Source organism: Narcine bancroftii, chromosome 1 (genome assembly GCF_036971445.1).
Source record: "Narcine bancroftii isolate sNarBan1 chromosome 1, sNarBan1.hap1, whole genome shotgun sequence".
Lineage (NCBI taxonomy): Eukaryota > Metazoa > Chordata > Chondrichthyes > Torpediniformes > Narcinidae > Narcine > Narcine bancroftii.
Window position 1 is genome coordinate 488,419,144 of NC_091469.1, and position 13,698 is coordinate 488,432,841.

Below are 13,698 nucleotides of genomic sequence, written 5' to 3' on the forward strand. Positions count from 1 at the left end.
GTTCTGGAAATTTCCACGACCCTCCAGCTCACTGCTACTTTTTTTCCCCCTCTTGCATTGTTGGGGTCAACGTATCGAGCATCATTTAAGATAGAATTCCTCAAGCCTTCTCAAGGCCGCCTTCCCAACCACGCCATCTTCTCTTGGCGCCGCCAACGGCCAACCGCCGCGCATGCGCAGACAGGTGCCGACGGGAAGGCACACCTGCCGGAGGGCGGCCCGCGTGCGCGGTGACGTCGGACAGGTGGCGCGAGAGCGCGCGCGCTCGCAGGTGACAGGTTGAGTGGGTGTCATGGCGGAGGCCGGCGGACCCAGTGTGTTCGCTGTCGCTCGGCTGTTCACATCACACCGGGTGGGCTGCCGTTCTCGGTGAGTTCGTTTACCGGCCAGGGACGCTGGGGGAAGAGAGGGGGAGAGGGAGAGGGGAGTAGAAGGGAAGAGGGGGGGAAGGAGAAAGAAAAGGGAAGAGAGAGGGAAGGAGGAAAGGGAGGAGGAGGAAGGGAGGAGGGGGGGAGGGGGGGGAGGGGAGGGGAGGGAGGGGAGGGGGGGGAGGGGAGGGGGGGGAGGGGAGGGGGGGGAGAGGGGGGGGAGGGGAGGGGGGGGAGGGGAGGGGGGGGAGGGGAGGGGGGGGAGAGGGGGGGGAGGGGAGGGGGGGGAGGGGAGGGGGGGGAGAGGGGGGGGAGGGGAGGGGGGGGAGGGGAGGGGGGGGAGAGGGGGGGGAGGGGAGGGGGAGGGGAGGGGGGGGAGAGGGGGGGGAGGGGAGGGGGGGGAGAGGGGGGGGAGGGGAGGGGGGGGAGAGGGGGGGGAGGGGAGGGGGAGGGGAGGGGGGGGAGGGGGAGGGGAGGGGGGGGAGGGGGAGGGGAGGGGGGGGGAGGGGGGGGAGGGGAGGGGGGGGAGAGGGGGGGGAGGGGGGGGGAGGAGGGGGGGGGGAGGGGGGGGGGAGGAGGGGGAGGGGGAGGAGGGAGGAGGGGGGGAGGGAGGAGGGGAGGGGAGGTGGGGAGGGAGGTGGGGAGGAGGGGGGAGGGGAAAAGGAGGGGGAGGTGGCAGGAGGGCACTGCTAGGTTGTCCTTCTTCCCCACTTTGATTTCAGATCACGTTGCTTATCTATTCCCAGTTGTGTTTTGGGTTTGCAACCTCTTGTTGGCTCATTGTCTTTGTGTGTTATTGCCATATGAAAGGAAATTGCTTTTGCCTCAACCTGTCCAGGATTCCTGCCTGGGTTAACGACCTGTTGTTACTGTTGACTGGTGCTTGTCAAACCACATTCTCGTAAGCAATTGGCATCTCATCCCCTATTCACTTATTCATTCTGTGGGAAATATTGATTAGTCCTAGTATTGTAACAGCACAGGAGCAGGCTTAGAATCAGAATTTATTGCAGTGAATATGTCACAAAAGTTGTTTTACAGCACCATCACATGTGCAAATATTACTATAAATTACATTTTCTTTTAAAATAAACACATTAGCACCAAAAAAAAACATGATGTCAGTGGTTCATTGTCCATTCAGAAATCTAATACCAGAGGAGAAGAAGCAGTTTTTGAACCACTGGGTGTTTGTCTTCAGGCACTTTTCTGTTGGTCGCAGTGTGAAGCGGGCATGGTGTGGGTGGTGAGGGGTCCTGGAGGAAAGAGGCTGCTTTCGTAAGGCACTGTCTCTTATCGATGTCCTCAATGGAGTGAACTAAAAGGGTAGAAGTTCAGAGGGAACATTGAGGGGAATTTCTTCACACAGAGTAGGGAGAGTATGGAACAAACTGCCAACTGAACTGGCAAATGCGGGCTCAATTTTAATGTAAAAGAAAAACTTGAACAGGAGAGGATGGAGAGATTACGCTCACAGAAGAGACACACACTACGAGAGTAAATGCAACACTGATTTATCGTACTGGCAGCTCTGCTTATAAAGGGCTCAGAAGCCTATCTCTGACATCATCGTGCCACCCGACTGGTGGCATTACGATCCGCTTCCTAGGATTGGTTGTAGCCCACTACAACAGGGATGTGGGCTATGTGTAGGTCAGAGGGATTAGGCAGAATAATAGTTTGGCACCGGCTAGAACCTATTTTTTTGTTTCGTTCTATAGTTCCAACTGCCCTGTTTGGGTCAATGCTGGTTTTATTTTAGGAGGGATATAAATACTTGGGAGAGGGTGCAAAGGAGATTTACCAAGAGGTTGCCTGGATTGAAGATTTACCAAGAGGTTGCCTGGATTGAAGATTTACCAAGAGGTTGCCTGGATTGAAGATTTACCAAGAGGTTGCCTGGATTGAAGATTTACCAAGAGGTTGCCTGGATTGAAGATTTACCAAGAGGTTGCCTGGATTGAAGATTTACCAAGAGGTTGCCTGGATTGAAGATTTACCAAGAGGTTGCCTGGATTGAAGATTTACCAAGAGGTTGCCTGGATTGAAGATTTACCAAGAGGTTGCCTGGATTGAAGATTTACCAAGAGGTTGCCTGGATTGAAGATTTACCAAGAGGTTGCCTGGATTGAAGATTTACCAAGAGGTTGCCTGGATTGAAGATTTACCAAGAGGTTGCCTGGATTGAAGATTTACCAAGAGGTTGCCTGGATTGAAGATTTACCAAGAGGTTGCCTGGATTGAAGATTTACCAAGAGGTTGCCTGGATTGAAGATTTACCAAGAGGTTGCCTGGATTGAAGATTTACCAAGAGGTTGCCTGGATTGAAGATTTACCAAGAGGTTGCCTGGATTGAAGATTTACCAAGAGGTTGCCTGGATTGAAGATTTACCAAGAGGTTGCCTGGATTGAAGATTTACCAAGAGGTTGCCTGGATTGAAGATTTACCAAGAGGTTGCCTGGATTGAAGATTTACCAAGAGGTTGCCTGGATTGAAGATTTACCAAGAGGTTGCCTGGATTGAAGATTTACCAAGAGGTTGCCTGGATTGAAGATTTACCAAGAGGTTGCCTGGATTGAAGATTTACCAAGAGGTTGCCTGGATTGAAGATTTACCAAGAGGTTGCCTGGATTGAAGATTTACCAAGAGGTTGCCTGGATTGAAGATTTACCAAGAGGTTGCCTGGATTGAAGATTTACCAAGAGGTTGCCTGGATTGAAGATTTACCAAGAGGTTGCCTGGATTGAAGATTTACCAAGAGGTTGCCTGGATTGAAGATTTACCAAGAGGTTGCCTGGATTGAAGATTTACCAAGAGGTTGCCTGGATTGAAGATTTACCAAGAGGTTGCCTGGATTGAAGATTTACCAAGAGGTTGCCTGGATTGAAGATTTACCAAGAGGTTGCCTGGATTGAAGATTTACCAAGAGGTTGCCTGGATTGAAGATTTACCAAGAGGTTGCCTGGATTGAAGATTTACCAAGAGGTTGCCTGGATTGAAGATTTACCAAGAGGTTGCCTGGATTGAGCATTTCATATGAAGCAATGTTGAAGAGATGAGATTTTTCTCTTTGGAGTGATGAAGGTGTTCAGTCAGCACTTTTTTTTTAAACCAGGAATACAACAGCAACTACCGGAGGATGTCTATTTAAGGAGGTCAGTGTTTTTATACAGAGATTGGAGGGTTCTTGAAATACATAGTAGTGAAGGTTGGTCTAATAGGGATATTTAAGAGTTTTAGGCACATGGATGCTAGAAAAATATGGTGAAACAAGAAAATCTGCAGATGCTGTGATTGTAGGTAATGTATTAAAATATTTTATAATAACAGTACAGGCATCACTGGATAATGTCCTGTGTTGTGGAGAAATCCAGTCAATCCCATTCTCCACATCATGAGGGGTATGGGCACCAAAATTGATGGTATAGTGGACAGTAGGGGAAAAAAAGTCCAATGTTGCCATAGGATTGAAGTCATTTGGGAATATTTGCCAAGGAGTGGCAAAAGTAATTTAACTCTTACAGGTGTGAGGTGCTGCACTCTGGTAAGTCAAATCAGGGCAGGATATGGACCATAGAACAATCCAGCCCTTTCAATTTGTGCTGAACTATTACTCTACCTGGCCCCACACACCTGCATTTAGTCCATAGCCATCCAATCCATGTACCTGTCCAAATTTTTCTTAAATGTGAAAATTGACCACTTCAACTGGAAGTTCATTCCACACACCCACCACTCTCTGTGTGAATAAGTTCACCCTAATGTTCCCCTTCTTACCTGCTTCTTTGGCTTCAGCCTCTTCTCGCCATAACCACTTAAGCCAAAGCCTCAACTCCGTGATCTAACTTTGGCCACTGTGCTTTATACTTTTCACTATTTAAACAGTCGTGCTATTGCACACTCTTGCCACAATTCATTTCTGGCATGAAAGGGTAGGATACTGGATCACGCTGTACAGGATACCAATCGAAGCACAAAAATTGTAACTGGGGCTTAACAGATAAGCTCATCACATGCATGGTAATAAATAGCAGGGTCCTGGTGAGTGTTGTAAAAGAGAGAGACCAAGGAGTATAAAGGTTTCAAAATGGTCATTAGTACTATATTTTAGAATGCAACATACATGAAATTCTTTGACGTTGTCTATCATAAGGCAGACAGAGAGTCACCACTTTTGTCTCAGTACCCCTCACAGAAACCTACAGCATATGATGTTTCTAGGGCCTAAGGAATCTCCCCTCCAAGTACTGATCAGTCTAGAGACTGCTTATCTTCTGAGAGCAGGCAATCTCAGGCATATTCAGGCAAGTAGGAGAGAGAGAGACCAAGATGTGTAAATATGGAAGAGAGAGACACCAAGGTGTGTAAATGTGGGAGAGAGACAACGAGGTGTGTAAATGTGGAAGACAGAGAGAGAGACCAAGGTGTGTAAATGTGGAAGACACAGAGAGAGACCAAGGTGTGTAAATGTGGAAGACAGAGAGAGAGACCAAGGTGTGTAAATGTGGAAGAGAGAGAGAGAGACACCAAGGTGTGTAAATGTGGGAGAGAGAGCCACCGAGGTGTGTAAATGTGAAAGAGAGAGACACCGAGGTGTGTAAATGTGGAAGAGAGAGACACCGAGGTGTGTAAATGCGGAAGAGAGAGACACCGAGGTGTGTTAATGCGGAAGAGAGAGACACCGAGGTGTGTTAATGCGGAAGAGGGAGACACCGAGGTGTGTTAATGCGGAAGAGGGAGACACCGAGGTGTGTTAATGCGGAAGAGGGAGACACCGAGGTGTGTAAATGCGGAAGAGAGAGACACCGAGGTGTGTAAATGTGGAAGAGAGAGACACCGAGGTGTGTAAATGCGGAAGAGACACCGAGGTGTGTAAACGCGGAAGAGAGAGACACCGAGGTTTGTAAACGCGGAAGAGAGAGACACCGAGGTGTGTAAATGTGGAAGAGAGAGAGACCGAGGTGTGTAAATGTGGATGAGAGAGAGACCGAGGTGTGTAAATGTGGATGAGAGAGAGACCGAGGTGTGTAAATGTGGATGAGAGAGACACCGAGGTGTGTAAATGTGGATGAGAGAGACACCGAGGTGTGTAAATGCGGAAGAGAGAGACACCGAGGTGTGTAAATGCGGAAGAGAGACACCGAGGTGTGTAAATGCGGAAGAGAGACACCGAGGTGTGTAAATGCGGAAGAGAGACACCGAGGTGTGTAAATGCGGAAGAGAGAGACACCGAGGTGTGTAAATGCGGAAGAGAGAGACACCGAGGTGTGTAAATGCGGAAGAGAGAGACACCGAGGTGTGTAAATGCGGAAGGGAGAGACACCGAGGTGTGTAAATGCGGAAGAGAGAGACACCGAGGTGTGTAAATGCGGAAGAGAGAGACACCGAGGTGTGTAAATGCGGAAGAGAGAGACACCGAGGTGTGTAAATGCGGAAGAGAGAGACACCGAGGTGTGTAAATGCGGAAGAGAGAGACACCGAGGTGTGTAAATGCGGAAGAGAGAGACACCGAGGTGTGTAAATGCGGAAGAGAGAGACACCGAGGTGTGTAAACGCGGAAGAGAGAGACACCGAGGTGTGTAAACGCGGAAGAGAGAGACACCGAGGTGTGTAAACGCGGAAGAGAGAGACACCGAGGTGTGTAAACGCTGAAGAGAGAGACACCGAGGTGTGTAAACGCGGAAGAGAGAGACACCGAGGTGTGTAAACGCGGAAGAGAGAGACACCGAGGTGTGTTAATGTGGAAGAGAGAGACCCCGAGGTGTGTAAATGTGGAAGAGAGAGAGACCAAAGTGTGTAAATGCGGAAGAGAGAGAGAGACCAAGATGTGTAAATGTGGAAGAGAGAGAGACCAAAGTGTGTAAATGCGGAAGAGAGAGAGAGACCAAGATGTGTAAATGTGGAAAAGAGAGAGAGACCAAGGTGTGTAAATGTGGGAGAGATCGAGACTAGGGTGTGTAAATGTGGGAGAGATCGAGACTAGGGTGTATAAATGTGGGAGATAGTGAGAACAAGGTGTGTAAATGTGGGAGAGGGAGAGAGACCAAGGTGTGTAAATGTGGAAGAGAGAGACACCGAGGTGTGTAAATGTGGAAGAGAGAGACACCGAGGTGTGTAAATGTGGAAGAGAGAGACACCGAGGTGTGTAAATGTGGAAGAGAGAGAGACCAAAGTGTGTAAATGCGGAAGAGAGAGAGAGACCAAGATGTGTAAATGCGGAAAAGAGAGAGAGACCAAGATGTGTAAATGTGGAAAAGAGAGAGAGACCAAGGTGTGTAAATGTGGAAGAGAGAGAGAGACCAAGGTGTGTAAATGTGGGAGAGATCGAGACCAAGGTGTGTAAATGTGGGAGAGATCGAGACCAGGGTGTGTAAATGTGGGAGAGATCGAGACTAGGGTGTGTAAATGTGGGAGAGATCGAGACTAGGGTGTGTAAATGTGGGAGAGATCGAGAACAGGGTGTACAAATGTGGGAGAGAGTGAGAACAAGGTGTGTAAATGTGAGAGAGGGAGAGAGACCAAGGTGTGTAAATGTGGAAGAGAGAGAGACACCGAGGTGTGTAAATGTGGAAGAGAGAGACACCGAGGTGTGTAAATGTGGAAGAGAGAGACACCGAGGTGTGTAAATGTGGAAGAGAGAGACACCGAGGTGTGTAAATGTAGAAGAGAGAGACCCCGAGGTGTGTAAATGTGGAAGAGAGAGACCCCGAGGTGTGTAAATGTGGAAGAGAGAGAGAGACCAAAGTGTGTAAATGCGGAAGAGAGAGAGAGACCAAGGTGTGTCAATGTGGAAGAGAGGGAGACCATGGTGTGTCAATGTGGAAGAGAGATCAAGATGTGCCAATGTGGGAGAGAGATGAGAGAGAGAGAAAGGTGTGTCAATGTGGAAGAGAGAGAGACCAAGGTGTGTCAATGTTGAAGAGAGAGAGAGACCAAGGTGTGTCAAATTTGAAGAGAGAGAGAGAGAGAGAGAGGGACCAAGGTGTGTAAATGTGGAAGAGAGAGAGAGACCAAGGTGTGTAAATGTGGAAGAGAGAGAGAGACCAAGGTGTGTAAATGTGGAAGAGAGAGAGAGACCAAGGTGTGTAAATGTGGAAGAGAGAGAGAGACCAAGGTGTGTAAATGTGGAAGAGAGAGAGAGACCAAGGTGTGTAAATGTGGAAGAGAGAGAGAGAAACCAAGGTGTGTCAATGTGGAAGAGAGACAGAGACCAAGGTGTGTCAATGTGTAAGAGAGAGAGGCCAAGGTGTGTCAATGTGGAAGAGAGAGAGGCCAAGGTGTGTCAATGTGGAAGAGAGAGAGAGAAACCAAGGTGTGTCAATGTGGAAGAGAGACAGAGACCAAGGTGTGTCAATGTGGAAGAGAGAGAGACCAAGGTGTGTCAATGTGGAAGAGAGAGAGATCAAGGTGTGTCAATGTGGAAGAATTTTTGGGGATTTATCTAAGAATGGATCTAATACACAATTAAAGTTCCCCCAAACAAATGTTTTCTTTGGCTTGGCTTAAATTTAAGATAGCTTCAGACATTAATTGTTCCTCATCAACATTAGGTATGTACGCATTCAACAAAGACCAAGATTCAGCTGCAAATTTACAATTAATCATTAAAATTCGACCAGCTGATTCCACCAAAGATTCAAATTCAAACGGCATTTTCTTATGGATCAGAATTTCCCCTCCTTTTGCTTTTTTGTTGAAATAAGATGAGATTAAATGACCAACCCAGTCTCTCTTCAATTTCAAATGTTCTCTTTCAGTTAAATGAGTTTACTGTAAAAAAGCAATATCAACTTTCATCTTTTTTATTTAAGTTAAAACATGTTTTTGTTTGATCGGGTTATTTAAACCCTGCACATTAAATGTTGCAAAGTTTAAATTAGACATGATAATCAAAGTAAAATAAAACAAAGTCAAAGCCCCCTCTTTCTATTCCTTCTATTCACTAAGAAAAAAGAACCCCTCTCCTCCGATAACAAGATTTAAAGCACCCCTTGCTAAATAATCTAAATTAAACAATCAATCAACCCTCCCCACAAAATAAAGAAATTAAAAAAGAGAAAAAAAGGTCTTTTTAATATAAAGACTACAAAAGTAGTAACTCCCCACATAACTGGGTGTGGAAAGAAATAAAATCCTTCCCACTGGTAGTGGACGACTTCGTAAAGCTTCAGTAACTTCCATCTCCCCAACCGGACTTACAAAATTATAAGTCTAAATCAGCTCACACCCCTAATGATTTCAGCCCCAATACTTGCTCCGGTTCATCAATATCAATCAAGCTCTTTGACATATTCGTCGGAAATGTCTTCCCATTTCCATTCTTCTTATCGAATGTCTTCCTCAGGTGAAGAATGCCTTCCAGTATCCCTGTCTGTCAAAGTGTTGGCAAAAATTAAAGCATTATGATTCCTCTCCAAGAACTGTGATTGAAAATTCCCATAAATGATCTTCAAAACTGCAGGGTATCTAAAAGAAAATTTATAACCCTTCCTCCAAAGCACTTCTTTAGCAGAATTAAATACTTTACGTCTTTTGATAATTTCTTGACTTAAATCTGGGTAGAAAAAAAACCTTATTTCCTTGTTCCATCAACAGGGATTGATATCTACGTGCATTTTGAACTGCTACTCTCAAAATAGTTTCCCTTTCTTGGTAACGTAAACAACGAATCAAAACAGCTCTTGAAGGTTGACCCGGATTTGATTTACTTTGTAGAGCTCTATGTGCTCTATCTAATTCCAAACCTTCTGGAAAAAATTCCAATCCCAGTGCTTCAGGCATTCACTTTTTGAAAAATTTTATTGGATCCTAACCCTCAATTCCTTCTGGAATTCCCACTATTTTAACATTATTTCGACGGCTTTGATTTTCCAAAGAGTCTATTTTCTTCAACAAGTCCTTCTTCTGAATTTCCCATCCATCAAAAGAGTCTTCCTCTTCTGCCATTTTTTACTTTATTACGATCCACTTGTTCTTTACAAACTTGAAAAGCACCTTCCATCTTAAAATTATCTTGAACTGTATTCGCAATTTCTTCTTTGGCTTGGCTTCGCGGACGAAGATTTATGGAGGGGTAATGTCCACGTCAGCTGCAGGCTCGTTGGTGGCTGACAAGTCCGATGCGGGACAGGCAGACACGGTTGCAGCGGTTGCAAGGGAAAATTGGTCGGTTGGGGTTGGGTGTTGAGTTTTTCCTCCTTTGTCTTTTGACAGTGAGGTGGGCTCTGCAGTCTTCTTCAAAGGAGGTTGCTGCCCGCCGAACTGTGAGGCACCAAGATGCACGGTTTGAGGCGATATCAGCCCACTGGTGGTGGTCAATGTGGCAGGCACCAAGAGATTTCTTTAGGCAGTCCTTGTACCTCTTCTTTGGTGCACCTCTGTCATGGTGGCCAGTGGAGAGCTCGCCATATAACACGATCTTGGGAAGGCGATGGTCCTCCATTCTGGAGATGTGACCTACCCAGCGCAGTTGGATCTTCAGCAGCGTGGATTCGATGCTGTTGGCCTCTGCCATCTCGAGTACTTCGATGTTAGGGATGAAGTCGCTCCAATGAATGTTGAGGATGGAGCGGAGACAATGCTGGTGGAAGCGTCCTAGGAGCCGTAGGTGATGCCGGTAGAGGACCCATGATTCGGAGCCGAAGAGGAGTGTGGGTATGACAACGGCTCTGTATACACTAATCTTTGTGAGGTTTTTCAGTTGGTTGTTTTTCCAGACTCTTTTGTGTAGTCTTCCAAAGGCACTATTTGCCTTGGCGAGTCTGTTGTCTATCTCGTTGTTGATCCTTGCAGCCGATGAAATGGTGCAGCCAAGATAAGTAAAGTGGTTGACCGTTTTGTGTGCCCGATGGAGTTGTGGGGGGACTGGTAGTCATGGTGGGGAGCTGGCTGATGGAGGACCTCAGTTTTCTTCAGGCTGACTTCCAGGCCAAACATTTTGGCAGTTTCCGCAAAACAGGACGTCAAGCGCTGAAGAGCTGGCTCTGAATGGGCAACTATAGCAGCTTTAACAACAGAAATATGTTTCTTAATAGAAGAAACTTCTTCACAAATATTATTCATTTTTTCAGTCATATCCATAAATCCATGACCAATCTGAGTAGACATTTGTTTTGACATATTACCCATTTGATGAGCTATAAATTCCAAAATTGTAAAAACAGCTTCAAAAGTAGTATCACTAGTCTCTCCATGAGGCATCCCTTTCCCTTCAACAGCAGTCAATAATTCTTCTTCTACTTCTTCAGTTTGGCACAAAGCGTTTGCCTGTTATTCCCTTAGTTCTGCCATTTTCAGCACTCCTGCAGAGCCAGACCCAGTATCTTCAGAACGCTGTCCAAGAGCTCGCGTACTCGCGATGCACCGCGCATGCTCGGCAGCGCCAGAGCCCACGCACGTGCATCTTCCCACGCGCTGCCTCAGGCCTCCACACCGCTGGGACCTGCAGCGGTGTCGCATGTCGGGCCCGACGCTATAGTCTCCGGCACTTCTACAGTGCACCCGACATCGCAAGCGCACTGATCAAGATGGGAAGAAAAAATCGGAAGCCCGGCGCCGCCTTGTGAGGGCGCCGGGGTAATACTTAAACGAGCTGCCATGCGTTGCTGCTTAGGTGGCTGTCCAATCTATTCCGATTCAGCTTCCATTTGGTAAGTAGGCCTCATTTCTATACTTTTAAAATGAAGTTTCTTCTAAATTTGTGCTTTCGACTTCTTTGTATTGGCAGCCATTATAGTCTTTTAGCATTTAAACAACTTCTGAGCAAACTTTTCAGACTTTTTAAGTATTTTAATTCAGGTATTTACTAGTCCAACTTGGGGAAGACGTAATTACACTTCTTCCTTCACCATCAGGCCACCCCCCCCCCCCCCCCCCCCGCCACCTCAGTTCTGGCCTTGCTTGCCATTGCAGGTATTGAGGCCTGCAGGGGTAGGACGCTTCTCTCGGTGCCAGTGTCGACCAGGAAACGCCTGCCCGACAAGGAGTCCCAAATGTAGAGGAAGCTATCACGTGGGCCAACCGCCATGGCCATCAATGACGATTGGCCAGGGCTTTTCACGGAAACCTGCAGGGTGATTGGCATCACTGAAGTCCTTGTCCACGAGCAAGAGTTGGATATCCTCAGGGTGCTGCTCCAGAAATATCTGCTCAGAAAGCAGGCAAGGCCCCCCTCAGTCAAAGCAAGCATCTCACTCATTAGGATGGACAGGGCCCTGTCCCCGAATCTGGCTATATGCATCAATCGGGCGGCGCACTCGCACTGGGAGTCCCTGAAAGTGCAGGGTAACAGCTCTTTGAGGGCCACATATTTGCCTTGCTCCAGAGGCTGCCATAGGAAGTCTACAACTCTTGCCTCTGTGTCTTGATTGAAAGCGCTCATGATGTAGAAGTAGCAGGTATCGTCAGCGCGATGTGTCGAAGCTGGAACTGAGCCTCGACCTGCTCAAACCACATGTGTGGCTGCGACACCCAAAACATTGGGAGCCCGAGTGAGACCATCTGGATGGTCGCTGGCTCTGCTTGATCCATCATCCTCGGGTCCAACTCCTGGTTTGAGCTATGCAAGCGTGGAGAAGAGCAACATGCACAACAAAACCTTGAAGTAGTGACTGTTTAATTGCACTGACTGTCGTGCTTATATGGACCCCGGGCGCTGACGTCAGGGTCCCACGTCATCGGAACGCTGGCCTGGATTGGCTAGCATTCCCACCACAGTTCCCCATTTTCCTGCCATGCGGTAGATCACCTTGGACAATGGCCTGTGTTAACCCCCAGGTCCGCGCAGTCGCTGCGTTTATCAGCCATTTTGTTGGCCAGTCCACGTCTCCATGCGTGGGCTGCTACAGTTTAATAAAAACAATTATTTTGAATGTACCATTGTCTAGTAATAAGATTTTATTAGTTTGTAATTAACGTCAAAATGCCTACTTTTACAATGGCAAAAGAGTAAAAGTTGACTTAATGGACATATGAGCAGAAATAAGTTGCAGGGGTACAGTAAAAATCATGGAATGAGATTGCATGGGTCAGTTGGGCTGTGTTGTAATGCGATAGTTATCGTATATACGTGTAATTGTTGATACTGCTTAATAGTCGACCCCCCTTTTTTTGGCCCAAAAGTTGGGTGTTTTTTTTTGAATGGCTCATTTAGTGGCGGCATGGTTGGCGTAACAGCACAACGTTCTTATAACGCCAGCAATCAGGACCAGGGTTTGAATCCCATGCTGTCGGTAAGGAGTTTGTACATTCTCCCTGTGTCAGTGTGGGTTTTCACCGGTTGTTCCAGTTTCCTCAGTTTAAAAGTCGACCCCCTTCCTTTATTTTTGGCCCCAACTTTCTGTCCAAACTCCTAACTACAGTTCCTCAACCCGGCCCATCTGAGCTCCCGACCACATGTCAAAAAGATTAAGATGACTTTGTTAAACACTATAATTTAGTCTATATTTGCATTTTTAGCTTCTGGGCACATTTCAGATGTGTCTCCTTACTTTCCAGATCTTAACCAAATTCAGTCAAATGTTGTCAATGAGTCAGTGGATCTGATGTTTTGAGATAAAATTAATAAAGCTCAGAGAGTTGTATTGTCACACCCAGTGATTATATTGTTGCTTAAGCTCTTGGTGCTATATGATTGCTTAATTTTTCAGGATCTGAGATTTGCTGGCAAAACCAGTGTTCAGTGTGCATTTTGAAATAGCTTTGAGAAGGCAATGGTGAAATTATAGCTTGAACTGCTGCCATTCTACTGGTAAAAGCTCTCCCATACAGCTATTGAAAAAACACCAGAATTTATGGTTATAGAATTCTACAGCACAGAAAGAAGCCCTTCAGTTCATTTTGTCCATGCTAATCAAGTTACTGTCATCTCATTTGGCTGCATTCAACCTATGTCTTTCTCAATAAAGGCCCTATGGGCCCAACCCCCTCTTCCTCCCCCAAAAAAACCCTGGAGGCCACAGTAAAAGCCTTATTTTCTTTTCACCTCACATAGCATAAATGTTTTTGATGTAGTTGATATAAGTACAAAAGAAACTTCGGGGTGGCATGGTTAGTGTTACAGTGCGAGAGAGGCAGGTTCAACTCTGAAGATTCTCCCCATGTCTGTATGGGTTTCCTCCCACCTTTCAAAATGTATGGGGAGTTGTAGGTTAATTAGGATATTGAGGCAAAAGGACCTGTGCTGTATGTCTGAATTTTATTTTTTTTATATCCATGTATCTCTAAATGTCTTTTAACCATTAAAATTGTCCTTGCCTCGACCTGGTAACAATGAAAGAGCAGTGATATACCTTCAAATCAGGATTCTGTGCAGCGTGACCACCCAGTGGT

At 46.6% G+C, this 13,698-nt stretch overlaps 1 protein-coding gene across 2 annotated transcripts in view; it reads left to right on the top strand.

The window, feature by feature from the left end:
• Positions 1–221: 221 nt before the first annotated feature.
• Positions 222–13,698, top strand: part of LOC138751975 (sphingomyelin phosphodiesterase 5-like) — a 51,279-nt gene continuing 37,802 nt past the window's right edge. The window contains exon 1 of one of the 2 annotated variants that reach the window (XM_069915081.1): positions 222–369. The gene's annotated coding sequence lies outside the window, so the exon portion shown is untranslated. The remainder of the gene's footprint in view (positions 370–13,698) is intronic. The other variant, XM_069915079.1, reaches the window with a different exon arrangement.